The 16,466-nt window shown below is 37.0% G+C and overlaps 1 pseudogene; it reads left to right on the forward strand.

Moving 5' to 3' along the window:
• The first annotated feature begins 14,244 nt into the window (after positions 1-14,244).
• The window catches only part of LOC116561683, a 72,276-nt pseudogene continuing 70,054 nt past the window's right edge, over positions 14,245-16,466 (forward strand).

The following is a 16,466-nucleotide window of genomic DNA, read 5'->3' on the forward strand; positions in this document are numbered from 1 at the left end:
GAAGGGAGTGCCCTGTAGTATGGAGACAAAATTACCTATCTGTGAAGATAGGACATAGAAGGAAAAAAGAAGGTGCTTTTCAAAGGAGTCCCAGGGGTTCAGGATGCATTTGAAAGGGGTACAAACTGAAGAAGAATGGCCACTTATCTAGAAAGAGGGTAGCAGGCATCCCTGGTTCCCTTCTCTTTTTAGCAGATACCTGGGGTTTGTGAGGGAGAGAAGGAATAGCATTTTCTTTCCCTCTTCCATTCTTGTATCTCTGAGTCCTGGTGACCTTGGCAGATGCCACCATAGGTGTTAATGTGGCTTTCACTCATGTTAACAGGGGACCTGGGGGTGGGAATTATCCACTCTTCCCACATATGTCATATCTCCCTTGCTGTCCATAGCCTTGAATTCCCTAGATCTCATTTATGCCATGGATACTAGCATGGCCTTTAGCCATGAAATAGGAAGCTTGGCTTAATTGAGAGGAACCAGCCATGTTCACCTGCATTGCGCCTTTTAACTTTCATTGTCATCTGCCTCTGGATCCCTTAGATCGAGTTTCCCTTCCTAGGGCTTTGACCTGAAGCTTGAAATTGAGTTGAAGCTTGAAACTGAGTTTGGTATAGAAATATGTCTCAGGGGTATTTGCATAGACTACTTATCATAAGCCAAATGCTAAGATGAAGCTGTGGAATTGAATCCTCCTCCAACAAGGGAGAGAAAAGGATGTCTTGCAATACAGCCATATAACTGCTGGCTATAGTTATGCTGCTAAGATTTGGGTGCATGGTGCTTGGCTTTGGTTCACTCCCTTGGTCTTTCTCAAGAAGCAAACCTCCAAACAATGGGCATCCTATTTATTCCCATCACCTGGCAGGATTTGCAGGATAATTACTCAGAACTAGAATATTGATCCAGATTTTTACATTACCCATCCCTGTGTTCTTTCTAAGCTGCAACTGGAGATTGATGGTTGGTTCACAAGAACGAGTAGGGTTAGTCTAAAATTTAGGGAAAAGCTTAAAAACAACAAATGAGTTTAGAATTTAATAATAAATGTATGATGAGTTTTGATACAATTTCTCTCTTATTAGTCCTCATTTTTTTGAAAAAACACAAATCATCATAGGACTAAGTGGTTTCCAAAATGGACTTTAGTCTTATACTTGACTGGATTATTTGCATAAAGTGCAGCAAGATAATTATTTCTACATTGTCCTTTTGGATTGGCTTTGATGGAACTCTGTTCCACAGGGAGTCTCAGATGAGACGTTTTGAAGATGAGCTCAGCTGGGGTTTTTATCTTCAAATACCTGTGAATAGGGTGATTCTCTCCTCTTATGGTCCCAAATAAACTTGGATGCCCTAGGCCTGTGATAAAGTGACATTTTTTACTGACCACACACCCTGTACAGGGCCTATGTAGGTAAGGGTATGAAGCCAGTTCTTCCTATGGGACTTTTAGCAGCTCTGCAAGTCAAGATTGACTCCTTAAAGGGAAGCATACCATTCTAGTCCAGGCCTTGGTAAAATAGCCAGTTTTTCCAATTGCATCCTGTTGCAGAAGAAAAATGGATTCTATTGCACTGAAGCAAATAATAAGTTAACAGTATTCACAGATAATTTCCATATTCTAGAGGAACCAGGCAGAAAGAAATAAACATACTCCAAATTTTGTTCACAGGAGTATAACTTAATTAATTAAAGGCCATAAATAGCTCAAAATAAGTTTCCTTGACTCTGAAAAACAAAACATGGGTCAGCAATATTCCAAGCAAAAGTCAAAAAGATTTGCTTCAGTTTCCTGAGTTCAGTCTAGTTAACTCTTGTTTTGCTTGATATTCATGAACACTGCAGCTCTTTGAGTCCTGTATATTTTTCCTTTATACCAATGTCACAGTCTCCAAAGTTATCAGAAACCTGTATTTGAGAGTACTGGTCAGAGTCCTATGGCTTATAATAAATCATCTTTTGAAAAGGATTGAAACAAGATAATTGTGAATAGCAAAATGTCCAGGGTAGTTATGGTTAGAAACACAATTGACAAGGAAGTTTGGTTATCTCTGTGGCTTACAATAGCTTAACAACGTTAATTATGATTGATGGCATATATGTAGACATTAGAATTTTAGAAGTTCCATATAATTTTGTAAGATATATTAGCATTATTCACCAAAATATAACCTAAAGAAGACTGAACATCATTTTGGCAATCTCATGTAGCTGAATATGTCAAATAACCCTGTTTACCACTTTTCTGGATGTTTCAGGGGTCCTCTGATCCATCCAAAAAGGTAGGCATCAGGAAAGACAATTTTGCAACTGAAGTTTGATTTTGGTAAACCTGTTAAATGTGTTAGAAGTTCAAAGCACTTGGTATTATGAAATAGAATTTCAGATTATGATAAGTTATTTTGCTAAAATAATTACTCAAAAATTTTAAAGAAGCAAAACCTTTTATAACCCTTTACAAATTTTGGTAAAGAGCAGATTAGCACCTTAAGAATAGTTTGTTGTGCTTTTATTTTAATGCTCAATTTACAGAAAAATCATACACCTTTTTTGAATTTAGTCAATATGTTCACACAGAGAACCATATTCTGCAAGATTTATTCTTACAATCCTTTCATAACTAGTTTGACCCTTCAGCTTTATCTTATCTAATTAAAACAATCCTTTAACCGTAGGTAAAAATTTATATTTCCATGCCTTCTTATAACCTTTTACTAAAAAACACATTTTACTGTTCTTATACACTTGACATGTAAATATAGTTCTAGTAGTTTCAGTTACATATTATAATGGTAACTCCTAGCAATTTTAGCTTTAATGTAAAACCTGGTAAATTGTTTTAATTGTGTGCCAGGTATAGCCAAGATTTGACTCCTTCCAGCATAATTAAGGGTGTGATTAGTTTTATATGTCCACAGGCCTTAACCAGTTGTGCAGCAGGCAAGTCAGAGGGTTCTCAAAACCCCAAAAGCAGTGTATAACCTCAAAACACTTAGCATACCTTACATTTGACATGCATGACTTAGTCCACCTATTTACATTTTGATGGCATCTGCTTTTTACCAATAATCTTTAAGGCTGTTTTATTTTTGCTCAAAGATTAAAGTCATATGAAATGAAAGGTACCACAGCTTTTATCTTCCCTTTAAAAAATATTTGATCTAAATGCCATGTTTCTTTAGGCCAAATTAATTAGAACTTTCTCTTTTTTTATTGCATTTTAGGCTTCGGGGTACATTTGAAGAACATGCAAGATAGTTGCATAGGTACACACATGGCAGTGTGATTTGCTGCCTTCCTCCCCTTCACCTATATCTGGCATTTCTTCCCATGCTATCTCTCCCCAACTCCCCACCCCCCACTGTCCCTCCTCTATTTCACCCCAAAAGACCCCAGTGTGTAGTGCTCCTCTCCCTGTGTCCACGTGTTCTCATTACTCAACACCCGCCTATGAGTGAGAACATGTGGTGTTTGATTTTCTGCAATTAGAACTCTCTTTACAGAGATCATACACACCACACATATAGCTGCACAGATAGGCAGGAGAAAACTCACTCTCCAGGTAAAGCCCTATAAGAAACAGGGCTAGGAAAACATGCAGAAAGGACTTATTCCCTAAGGCAGGATTGCTAAACAAATATAAAATATCTCATCCTCCTGTGCCCTCCTTGTTTTGCAACATATTGCACAGCCTGTCCAGGAAATGTGGGCATATGGGTAAGGTAGTGGAAATATCAGGTCATTTAGAAAACTGAGGAACCATGAAAAACCTTAAGCCAATATTTTCAAAATTTAATGAATTTTATAACTTCATAAAATACTTTATGAACTATAAATCTGGGTCTACTGTATATATTTTGGAGTTACATAAATGGTACCCTCAATATATCAGGAGCATGGAGTATTCCTTTCATTACTTTTCATCAAGATGGTCATATAGTTTTATATAAACAATTCTGGAAATGGAAAATTCTCTGCAAATCTAATACTTTGTTTCTTAGCATATTCTTGCTTCAGTTAAGTCATGATTTACATTTCTGTGTCTTCACATTTTGCTCTTAATTTTGCCTCTTAAGACAATTTCATATACATATTTCAGTATTCCTAATGTTGAAATCAATGGAAGTAATGTTCCATCATTTAGGCTCAATGTTTCTAAATTATTTCTTTGGTAAAAGTTTTATTTATTCATTATTGTTTCACTTTTCTAGATGCTTTCCAGCTTTCAGTTTTTCTAATGTGGCACCAGATGTCCAGAATTCATAGAGTAGAATGTGGAGACTCTATGTTTAATAGTTTATTATAATACTTTATTTGACTAGTATTTATTTGACTCCTGGCACTGTGCTTGGTGTGTGTGTGGCGGGGGCTGGGGGAGCAGTGATCACGAATAAGGCATCACTCTACAATGAGGAACTCAGTGGAGGAAATATATAAATGGAGAAATGTATACTACAACCAGGTAACTATTGTTTCAGATAAATGAAGATAGAACAATGATGAAGAAGCATAGAAGATAGATCAGCTAAGTAGCCTGGGAAACACCAGGAAAGATTTAACTTAGGAGGGGATACTTGAGTTGATATAGAAAAATGAACAGAAGTTTACCATCAAGGAAATTGAGTAGAAGGGTGTTCTTTTTCTAGCCAAGAGATAATATGTGTGCAAAAACTGAGTGGCGAAAAGCCTGCTACAGAACTTGTTGAATCAGAATAGTGTGTGCTGTAAAAGAAATCTGTGCTTCAGGATCAACAGATTTATGATTCCACTATTTTATTAGCTCTCTACTGTGGACAAGTATCCTGACCTTGCCCAAGCCCTTTTTTGTTTTCTCTCTCTTTTTTAATACATACTTTGCACTTTTGTTTTGAGGGTTAACTGAGAAAGGGTATGCCTGACACATATGATCTCAGAAAATACTAACTGCCAAAGTTGTAATACATTTGGTTGAGGAGACACTAGGAATAAGACATAAAGCTGCTTTTGCCTGTAAGGCAAAAATATTTCCTCCCCATTCTATTCTCCAGCAAGAACTACAGCAAGAACAATCTTTTACAAACATGTAACATGATGTTGTATCTCTTAAAATTTCCAGTTCCTTCCTTTCAGAATAAAACAGAAGTTCCTGCCATGGTCTAGAAAGCTCTACGATATGCCAATATCTCTCAGTACACTCACCTAATAAAGCCAGTGCATTTTCTACCACTCCATTTGCTGTATAATTCAGCCATATTGGTCTTGCTGTTCTCAATTACTACAATCACGAGTGTCTGCTTTCAGACCTCTGCACTGTTCCCTCCACCTGGATAGTCTTTCCTCAAATATTCCATGATTCACTCTCTCACTTCAGGTGTCTGCTCAAATGTCATTTACCAGAGGCTGACCCTAACCACCACCATTGTTCATGCCATTACTCTTTGCCTCTTTCCTCCTTTATTTTTCTTTAATATTGAGGTTAGGACCTTTGTTTCATTCACTATTGTATCCCTAACAATTAGAAGAGCGCTTAGCAGTTATGTAAAATGCTCCCAAAATACTTGTTTTCTCAATGAATGAGGCTAAGAAGGTGGCTTCAGGTCCCAACTGAGGCTCTTGATATACTCAGCCAAAAATTTTAGATTTATTCTGTGGGCAAAAGGAAGGGGATTAGCATTTTGATGCAGCCTAAAATGAATATTAATTTTTTTGTTAGTCCCTATATTAATTTGTGCTTGCAGTAAGTGGAACTTTTTTCAGATACAAAAACCAACCATTATTTTTTTTCTTTCCAGTAGCCAGTCCTTAAAACCTGATGACATGGCAATAATACACTGTGTTAATTTCTTTAGATAGTAATGAAAGGTAGAATGCAGGCTTATTGTTTTTGTTCAGAGATAAAGCTACTCTTAGTGAAGTTTGTATGATGTTTTAGTGTAAAATAAGTTCCCAGAATATACTGTTTTTATAACGATGTTAAGAGGGCTGTTGATTTATTTTAGATTGCAGTAGTAGACAATATTTAATTTATTGAATGATTTTTTGGGGGTGGGGGACACAAGCAAAAGAAAACAGAAATGAAGACAGAGAATTATCTTTTTACAGGTGTTCCAGAAGCACTGGTGACAGTCACCTGGCTCATGATGGTGCCCCTGATGAAAAGTCAGTGTCCCTTTAAATCATAAATATTCAGTAATTTTTAAAAGGGAAACCTGGGAGAAACATAAAGCTTTATTCAGAAACAGATTTACTTATTCCAAGACAAAGAAGAATAGATATTCCATTAAAAATAAGCAAAGCAACATCAATCATACCTTAATAAAATGGTTTTTAAAAAAGATAGGGGAAGAAAAAATGAGCAAAGAGTTGCAGATATTTCAGAAATTTCTCTAGTTCTTGTGTGTGTGTGTGTGTGTGTGTGTGTGTGTATTTGTGTGTGCGCGTGCATGTACATGGTTTTATGAGGCAGTTTTCTTAGGAGCGTTTAAAATTTAACTGTCTTCTGTTTATTCTCTTATTATCTAGAGTATCTTAGGCAAATTAAACATCTGATCTTCAATTTCTTAAGTGGAGCTATGGTATCTATCTCATACAGATGTGAAGATTGAGTGAGGTAATGCTTGTAAAGTGCTTACTTAGCACAATTCCTGGCATGTAATAAGTAATCTATGTTAGTTGTTACTGGTAAAAATAATTATGCCAGCACATGGCGTCAGAATTTCAGTCAGTAATGACTACCTGTAGAAACAGATGTTTTAATAGTAAGAACTGTTATGCTTTTTAATTCCACTAGAGGGCACCTTTCTCCTACTGTAAACCTGATGTAGGCAAAAAGCATTATGACTCTGGCCCCAACTCCCCTACAGCATCCTCAGCCCCACGATTCCTGTTAGACCACTAATAATCTCACATTGTGCCAGGTCTCTCCCTGGTTATCCTCCCCGCACTCACATAAAGGAAGGATGTTTTAGTCTTGGCACATGCTTTTGCCAGTCTAAAGGGGTGGTCCTTGAGAATGTAAAATGTATAATAATAATTAGCTTTGGGTCTTGAGTAAGACATAGGCTTGACATAGTGAGCTAGGAGCAGAGATTCAAAGGAAATATCCTTATTACTTCTTACCCTGAGGCATCCCTCCTAAATGTATGATTAAATCAAGTGTACCTAGTGGACTGAATCAGTCTCTCCTATTTTAAGTCAGGGGAAAAAAAAAAATGTGAGATGGGGAAAGAGGCAGGCAGAAAGGGTCAAAAAAAAAAAAGAGGATGAGATAGAAACTTTGAGCAAATCACTGTAACTGACAGATCTTGAATTGTACCTGGGAGCTGGAGTCCCTGCTCTAGTTTCTGGAAAGCAGCATTCTCTATGACCCATGATCTTAGGTTCAAATGAAAAAGTGTAAACACAGCACCAACTATGTAGTAGGGGTTCCCTGGCTATTGGAAGTCCCCACTTGTCAAGAATGAGCCAGATCCTTCCACAGGCCTCCTTATTTGGGAGACACAAGTAAATCAAGGATCTGGTTCAATAATTTGAACAGTATCTTCTCAGGACCACACATCTGACCTTGAATAAAAAGTGGGCAAGTTAGGAATGATTTTGATGTTGACGGATTTATAATAAATGTCAAAATTGAGACATGACTAGGAGGTTTTCCAAAAGGTAATTAAAAGTGGCCAATCACTGGTTCTGTTGGAACTAGATTATTAGCAATCTAGTAGAAATAATCATCCTTTTAATAAAGCAGGATCTACCCTGCCTGGATGAGGAGCCAATCAATGCTGATTAACTGGCTCTGACCATGTACCTTTCTAAATCACTGTAGGTCTTGAACCAGGAAGTGGGAGAAGTAAGATATGTACTCCAAATAAGGGGTAGGTAACATACAGTTTGACTCTAGCCTACTACCAGTTTTTATATGGCCTGCCAGCTAGGAATGTTTTCTACGTTTTGAAATAGTTAGATAAAAATTAAAAGATGTATCATATTTTATGATAAAATAAATTTAAACTTTAGTCTTCACAAAGGCTATTTGGAACATAATCACCGTTAATCATTTTTGTATTTTCTTTTCTTTTAGACGAGGTCTGGCTCTGTGTCCAGGGTGGAGTGCAATGGTGCAATCACAGCTCATTGCAGCCTTGAACTCCAGGCTCACAGGATCCTCCCATATTAGCCTCCTGAGTAGAGGGGATTTCAGGCACATGCCACCATGCCTGGCTACATTTTTGTTTTTTGTAGAGATGGGATTTTGACATATTGCCAGAATGATCTTGAGCTCCTAGTCTCAAGCTATTGTCCCTCCTTGGCAGCCAAAGTGTTGGGATTACAGGTGTGAATGCCTGGCCCATTTTGATCCCTCCCTTCCTTCCTTCCCTCTTTCCTTCCTTCCTTCCCTCTTTCCTTCCTTCCTTCCCCCCTTCCTTCCTTCCTTCCTTCCATCCTTCTTTCCTTCCTTCCTTCCCTCCCTTCTCTCCCTCCCTCCCTCCCTTCTCCCCTCCTCTCCCCTCCTCTCTTCCCTCCTCTCCCCTCCTCTCTTCCCTCCTCTCCCCTCTCCTCCCCTCTTCTCCTCTCCTCCCCTCCCTCCCCTTCCCTCCTTTTTCCTTTCCTTCCCTCCCCTCCCTTCCCCTCCCCTCCCTTCCTTTCTTTCTTTTTTTCTGATACAGTTTCACTCTGTGAGCCCAGGCTGGAATACAGTGGCATGATCTTGGCTCACTGCAACCTCTGCCTCCCAGGTTCAAGCAATTTTCTTGCCTCAGCCTCCTGAGTAGCTGGGATTACAGGCACATGCCACTACACCTGGCTAATTTGTGTATTTTTAGTAGAGACAGGGTTTCACCATGTTGGCCAGGCTGGTCTCGAACTCCTGACTTCAAGTGATCCACCTGCCTCAACCTCCCAAAGTGCTGGCATTATAGACCACCACGCCTGGCCCATTTGCATATTTTCTATGGCTGATTTTGCACTGGATTGGCAGTACTGACTAGTTGCAACAAAGACCATATATGGTATTTTCATCACTGCACTGCTGCTCCACACACTACAAATTAAAGTGGTGTAGTTATTACTTGACAGCATTTTGAGTGCTGCACTTACAACTGTACCATAGGGTTACTGGAACCAAGCTGGATCTGGCGGCATTTTCTTGAGGCCCAATAATGAGAAGTAGACAAACTAGGAAAGAAGGGAATTTATTGCTGTAACCGGATACAGGGAGAAGCCCAGAGTTAATTCCACCAGACCAACTCAAAGTGTTACAATTTTTTTAGTGCTTATATAGGTTGGGGTTATGTGCCTATGTGCAGTATAGCATTCGCCTAAATCTGTTGGTAACTAATTTTGTTTCAACTAGAAGATCAGAGGCAAAAAATGCTTGCTAAGTTCAATTTAAAGGGCCCCAGTACTTTCAAGGCCTGTCTACTGTGGTACGGGTGTGATTATTTCTATCTTACCTCCTTTACAGCTTGGTCCAGAGAGCTGCCTTGCACTCTCCAATGAATCCATTAAAACAGCTGCCTCTGTTACCTTGACTCTCAGACAGGTCCTGGCACTAGGAATGTAAGACTGCCTCTATTATTTTGGCTTGCTCCAGTTTAGGGAGAAGTCCATGCAAGACTCCTACTGACCATATGTTTCATTTCTAGGTTTGATGCCTGGGCACTGATTTCCCTAAATTTAACTATTTGCTCGATGTTAAGGCAGTTCTATGGAAATTTGTCTGTGTTGCTGGAGTGCTATGCAGGCCTGTCTGTGTGATTGTCAGGGAGAATTGGCCTGCCACAATGGCATTGTATTTATTTGTTATTGCCAGTACGTAGCCGTCATGCCAAAACAAGATGGGAAAAGTGAACTTCAAATGTCATACTTTTAGGCATGGTGGAGTGTAGATTGTTTCGTTACTAAATTAGAGGGCAAATCATTGTTTTCATTGTGCACTGACACTACAGCTGTGCTAAAATAATACAAATATACATTAACATTACTAGGTTGAAGATCTATCACAATATTTCCAACTCACAGAAAAGCAAGAGTGAGATAAACTAGAACATTTAATATCATCACTGTAGAATTTCTTTACAAAAATAAAAAATTAAAATGAGGCCACTGAGTTTTGAGTGGCTCATTTGTTAATCAAGTAAAGAAATCTGTTTATTAATATTAGGTTACTTAAACTGAGTTCAGTTGCAGCAACTGAAGGAATGCGTGCAGAGAAAATACACGTATTTAAGACTATTAGCCCTTTGGGGAGAACAGTTGTTCAAAGAGTTAAAGACATTGAGAGTGACACCAGTAGTCAAATAAAAAGCAGAGAAAAATTCATTTCAATGTTTTATTTTTTCTTGTCTCTTGATGAGTCAGTGATGTTACTGATATTGCTCAGTTGTTTTTTATTTAAGGAGTCAATACCAAGTTTGAAGTGTTTAAATAATTAGTCTCTATGAATAGTCTGCAAGTTACAATTACAGGGGGAATATTTTCAAAGAATTTGAGAAACACTAACCAAGAAACTTGAAATGGAATTTGCTAAGATTTATTAGAACTCATTGTGGTAAAAATATGTGTGAAGCAGAAAAAAAGCTTAGTTGGCCAAATTTATAAATCTTGTCAAAATGTGGAATGTTTAAGGCCTATTCCTGGCATTATTCATTAGCAAGTTCTTTGCCGAAAATATTTGAGTCTACCATATGTTACTAATCCAATAGTATCAATAGTGAACTTCATTTACTCTTGTGGATATAACCATCATCAGTTCTGCATTTTTTTGGGTCAGAAATAGAAGTTTAATCTTTTCTCTTGCCCTGCTAGGCAGCAGTTTGATAACTTAGTAGTTAAGTTTATATGATACTTCTGAGTTCAGGGGAAAATTAAAATTTTTCAGAATGAGAAAAATCAACTTCAACATTTAAGGAACACTATATGGCTTTGAAATTAACTCGAGGTAGATTTCGTAATGTTTCTTAATGAATTCCACTTAAAATTACAAGGTAAAACATCACATACATGCAAATATTATACTGTGGTAAAGTTATTTTGATGACAGTTAACATTTGAATCACAAGTAATGTCAATCAGTTCTCATGTTTTCAAATGCTAAAACAAGTAGTGAAATCTCCACTCCTACACAGACTTGCAGTGGATGTAATTTCCAAGATCAAATTATAGTTTCAGCAGCACTTTTGGACCTCAATTCAAATGCAATTAAACATTCATTTATTTGTGCAATTGAGGAACTTTTACCTTACCTTCAATTGGAGGTTATTAATGTAATGACATGCTGAAAGGCAAATATCAAGAGAAGAATCTAAAATAATTTCATAAATGCTTTCTAATGATGAATATGTTCAACTAAAATAATATGTTTATGGATTGACATTACTATTGGGCAGTACCTATCTGTGTACAAAGACATTTTCAAAGATGAAATTTTCAACTGATCATCATTAGCAGATGAACATTTATAATTGGGTTTGATGACAAGGAACACTAACTTTGAACCCCAATTAAGCAAAATGTTACCTCCTAAAGAAGGGAAAGAAGAGTTCGATTTTTGTTATTAGTAGACTTGTATTATAACAAATTATACTCAATTATTATATTTTAAATTTTTTCTATAAATTTGTTTTGAAATTAATTTTCTCTCTTGGTATGTAAGTACCTATGTAATATCTTTGATTTTAGTTCTAGGACTACAAAGCCTAAACTCCTGCTCTGGCAAAATGTTCTTTGAATATATATATGGTTGAAATAACCTTTTAAGTCATGGCAGAAATATATATGAATACTTATATTCTTTGTGGACTCAATTGCAGCCTAAGTCCTGAAGTTTTCTATATATTTTAAATTCTTATTGATAGGTCTTTTGTCCCAGAGACCTCTGAACATGGAAAACAACATCAACCACTATGCAGTTTGATGATGAATTATTAAATACATAAAATTTAAAAACCCAACTTATCCAAGCATTTAAACAACAATTGCAAGTTGACTAATTCCCTGAAGCAATTTAAATTATACTCAAACTAGTACATCTGATGTTTTTTTAAACAGGAGATAAACTATATACAAATACAATGATTTCAAAACTATTTCTAGAGTTATGCTTAAACCTAAAACATCAGCACCATGACTTTAATTTGTGCTTGTGTATTAGAGCCTATATTTTCCAAGTGTTGTACTTATTTTGATAGCTTCCTAGGGTCTTATTATTTTGATTTTTTTTCCCAGGGATTTTGTAATTTCATGTGATGTCATAGGAATGAAGTATCAGGTTAATTATTGGTTGAGATATTAGACCTGCTTATAGGAACATTACATGGAGTTCATTTTCTTTTTACAGTGAAGTTTTATGTATTGTACCATGAGACCCTTAAGCACCTATTGTTCATACTGATTTTAACTTTTGACTGGTGTTATCACAAAAATAATTTAGTCTTTAAATTTCCCATAGCCAGCAGTACCTGAGCCATTGTCCTGTTATTGTATTTTAATGCCTGGGTATGTTAGCATTATTTTATTTATTTATTTATTTATTTATTTTTTGAGACGGAGTTTCACTCTTGTTACCCAGGGTGGAGTGCAATGGTGCGATCTCGGCTCACCGCAACCTCTGCCTCCTGGGTTCAGGCAATTCTCCTGCCTCAGCCTCCTGAGTAGCTGGGATTACAGGCACGCACCACCATGCTCAGCTAATTTTTTGTATTTTTAGTAGAGACGGGGTTTCACTATGTTGGCCAGGATGGTCTCGATCTCTTGACCTCGTGATCCACCCGCCTCGGCCTCCCAAAGTGCTGGGATTACAGGTTTGAGCCACCACGCCCGGCCGTGTTAGCATTATTAAAACATATTCACTCCTTAAAGAATTTTACTATAATTAGTAAGATCATCTAGAATATTTTTTTTTCTCCTAGGAGATGATGATTTGCTCTGTAATTATCCCCTCTATATAGAAATTTAGCTAATCCATCATTTTTGATACACAGCCAAACCTTTCATTTACTTAGTAATGGTGCATGATCACAGGTGCTGATAAGAACATTGAGCACTCTTTTTTCCACGTTACTGTATGTGACCATTGGTGGGTAATTCTCAGTCCTCTCTGTTTTGGGTACTGTATCTGCTTTCCCCAGGACTGTTCAGTTCTCTCACTGTCCCCTTCCCTATGTTTACTGTTGTGCCCACACAGAATAAAATACATTCATAATTTATAAAGAAATATATCATTAATAGAAGAAACAAAGGGTACTATATATTAATATCCTTCTACTCATTAAAATATAGCATATATTCTATTACTTTATCTTTTTATATTACAACTAGCTTTATCAACACCTTCTATTACCGTTTATTCTTATAGTATCAGCATGGACAAAGGACCTTTCACAGGTTTAATATATTCCAATCAACCACAATATAACTATTGCATATTTGAAGCTCAAATTGTCACAGTCTGGCTTTGTGTGAGCCTTTGAAAGCCTCCTTTCAAATGTGTTGACATTCTTGAAAGCATCATTGCTGTCTGGCAACAGCAGCAGGATGTTCCAGACTCTCCTGATTTTTTTCCTGCCCTACATGTAGACACAGCCTCCTTCCACAGAAAGAAGAGTTCTTGCTCCTCATGGTAAAGAATAGTATTAGGTACTGTAGTCTGGATACTAGCATAACACATGAGAGTGAATGTAGGGCAAAAGTACAGTTACTGCAACTGTTGTTTGACTGTTTTTGGTAGTAATGGAGCTGGAAAATGACATGAATTCAAATTTATGTTTCGTATTTTGCATCTTGTACTGCTATACCGTATCTATGTTTTTAAAAACTGTACTGAATATGGTTTCATTGACCACTTACATTTTCTCCTATGTTAACAGCACACTAGAAGGGTAAGAGAAGGAGAGGCTGATGAAGGCTGGATGCATTGGCCACTTCTTGTTAGTGGTTCAGGGTAAGAAATGTTGTTGTACTAAACTGTAAGTATCACACAAGAGTCGATCATTTATTCATTTAAGCCTAGTAAGTGCCAGGTTTTATACTAAGCTTTAATGATGATGTCTCTGCTCTATGCAATCTATAATCTGGCAGAGGAAGCATTCATGTAACTAGTAATTTTATAAATATTAACTGAAATAAACACTTTGAATGAAACATTCAGGGTGTGTTGAGGATGTATTACAGGAGCACTTAATCTAGATCTGAGGATAGTAGAGAGTTTTGACAGATGTGAGCAAGGAAAGGAAATGGCATTTAGCATGTTGGTGGTAAAAACAGTGAACCATGCTCAGAAGGAACTCTCTGTATTTGGAGGCATTAAGTGGCCCACCCAGAAATGAAATTGTAACCATTGAAGGTTTGTTATTCTTTAAGAAATAATTTCTTTTGCTTCCAAAGCTTTGTGAATTCACAAAAGAAGTCCATGTTTACAGACAGCGTTCATTCATACTAAGAATGCAAAAGAGGTGAGAATCTGTGCCACCATGAATGGCAGCCATAACGTCAGTGTTTGTCAGCAAATATACATGGACCATTGTTTAAAATATGTTCCCCTAAACTTGTATAATTGCCTCAGAGATCCTGCAGTTATTACCCACAGTCTCACATTATGTTTGTGGGTCATTGGTATGACCATTGGGCACTGGAATGATACAGAGTTTTCTCTGTAGTATGTTAATTTTTTCCCCAGGGTAGCTTCTATGAAAATGAAAATTTCAGCTTACTTTTTGAGGATAGAGATCATGGTTTATGTTTTCTGGCATTCTCAGCTTCTCAGCATGCCGTCTGTATGGAACAAGCACTTGATGCATGTCATTCGATCTGTGGTGTGCTGTAATGGCTTTTGACAAAGGGTGCCTTTTAATTGGTTGCTTCATTCTTAGGACCATACTTAGTGCTTCTTTGGTTTTTTCATTCTTAAAACTCAGGCTTTTCCACTGTATATTAAAAAATTACAGTCTGTGGTATACAAGTTAAGGAGATGATGTCAAAGGAAGAGACTGTTCCAGGTGTGTGAAGGCCAGTGAAGTGTTAACAAAGTCTGAAAAGTGACCTGGCTTCCAGTGGATTGATCATCTGTCAGAAGAATTACCTAAAATCTCTTAAGTTTTAACTAGAAGGAGTTCATTAATGGATAGATCTTATCCCATCTCTCTGGAGTGGATCTGTAGCAAATATGGCAGGCGAAGAAAGAGTGAAGTGGAAGCATTGCCAGGACTGTGAGAAATCTAAATGTATATTTATTTCCCCCTGAATGGGAGAGGAAGAGACAACTGCTAATCCTTTTCATTTTATGGTGAGTTAAAAGTTTTCTATAATACCATCTCCTATCTCTCTTTGGATTTGTATCATAACTTTCTGAAGTGGTTCCCTCCTCTTTGTCTACTGTTGTGCCTAAACAGAAAAAGTGTATATTTTTAATTTATAAAGAGATATATCATTAGTAGAAGAAACAAAGTTCTTATAGTAATACTCTTCTACTTATTAAAATATAGCATACATTCTACTACCTTATCCTTTTATATTACAACTAACTTTATCAACATCCTATATTACCTTTTATCCTTTGAGTATCGCTATGAACATAGGACCTTTCGTAGGTTTAATATATTCCAATTAACCACAATATAGCTATTACATATTTGAAGCTCAGATTGTCACAGTTTTGCTTTGTATGCCCTTGAAAGCCTCTATGGTGTTGACATTTATTGAAAGCATCATTGTTCTCTTGCGACAGAAGAATGTACTGGATTCTATTGATTTTTTTTTCCTACTCTAGAAGTAGACACAATCTTCTTCCAAGGAAACAAGGGTTCTTATTCCTGAAGTGGGCTGTTGGCAAGGGGTGGGGTTTATGACTTTACCCATTTATCTGAAGAGTAAGGCATAGGAATATATATTCTTTGCCTAAAGGCACACAGTGTATCACCAATAAAATTGAGGCTAGCATAGAACTCTATGCTAAACTCCAGAAAAGACCTCTATGATCACCTTATTAATTAAAATGGATCCCTCTGACATCATACACTCCTGCCTCCCCTGCCTAATTTTTTTCTCATAGTACTTACTACTTTTTAACACAGTATGTAAATTACTGCTTAAATTATTAATTAATTATGATTCTTCTACTAGAATGTAAGCAGCACGAGGGAGGGAATTTTTGTCTGTTTTGTCTACCAGTAAAACTGAAGCATCTAGAACAATGTCCTGGACATAGTGGGTGCTCGGTCAATATTTGTTGAGTGAATGCATGTGAGCTATAACAGAAGTTTTCTGGAGCTGGACTCAGCTGTTCTTATTGTCCATCTGATCACTCAGTAGTCATCCTGAAGTTTGACTTCTATTATGCTATTATATTGGCATTATGAATTATTTATTTGGGGTAACAAATTTCTGGAATGTTGAATATCTTTTTTTTTTTTTTTTTTTGAGACAGTCTCACTCCATCACCTAAGCTGGAGGGCAGTGGCACAATCTTGACTCACTGCAACCTCCTCCTCAAGTGA

This window comes from Sapajus apella, unplaced genomic scaffold (assembly GCF_009761245.1).
Source record: "Sapajus apella isolate SASKATOON/1434 unplaced genomic scaffold, GSC_monkey_1.0 scaffold30, whole genome shotgun sequence".
NCBI lineage: Eukaryota > Metazoa > Chordata > Mammalia > Primates > Cebidae > Sapajus > Sapajus apella.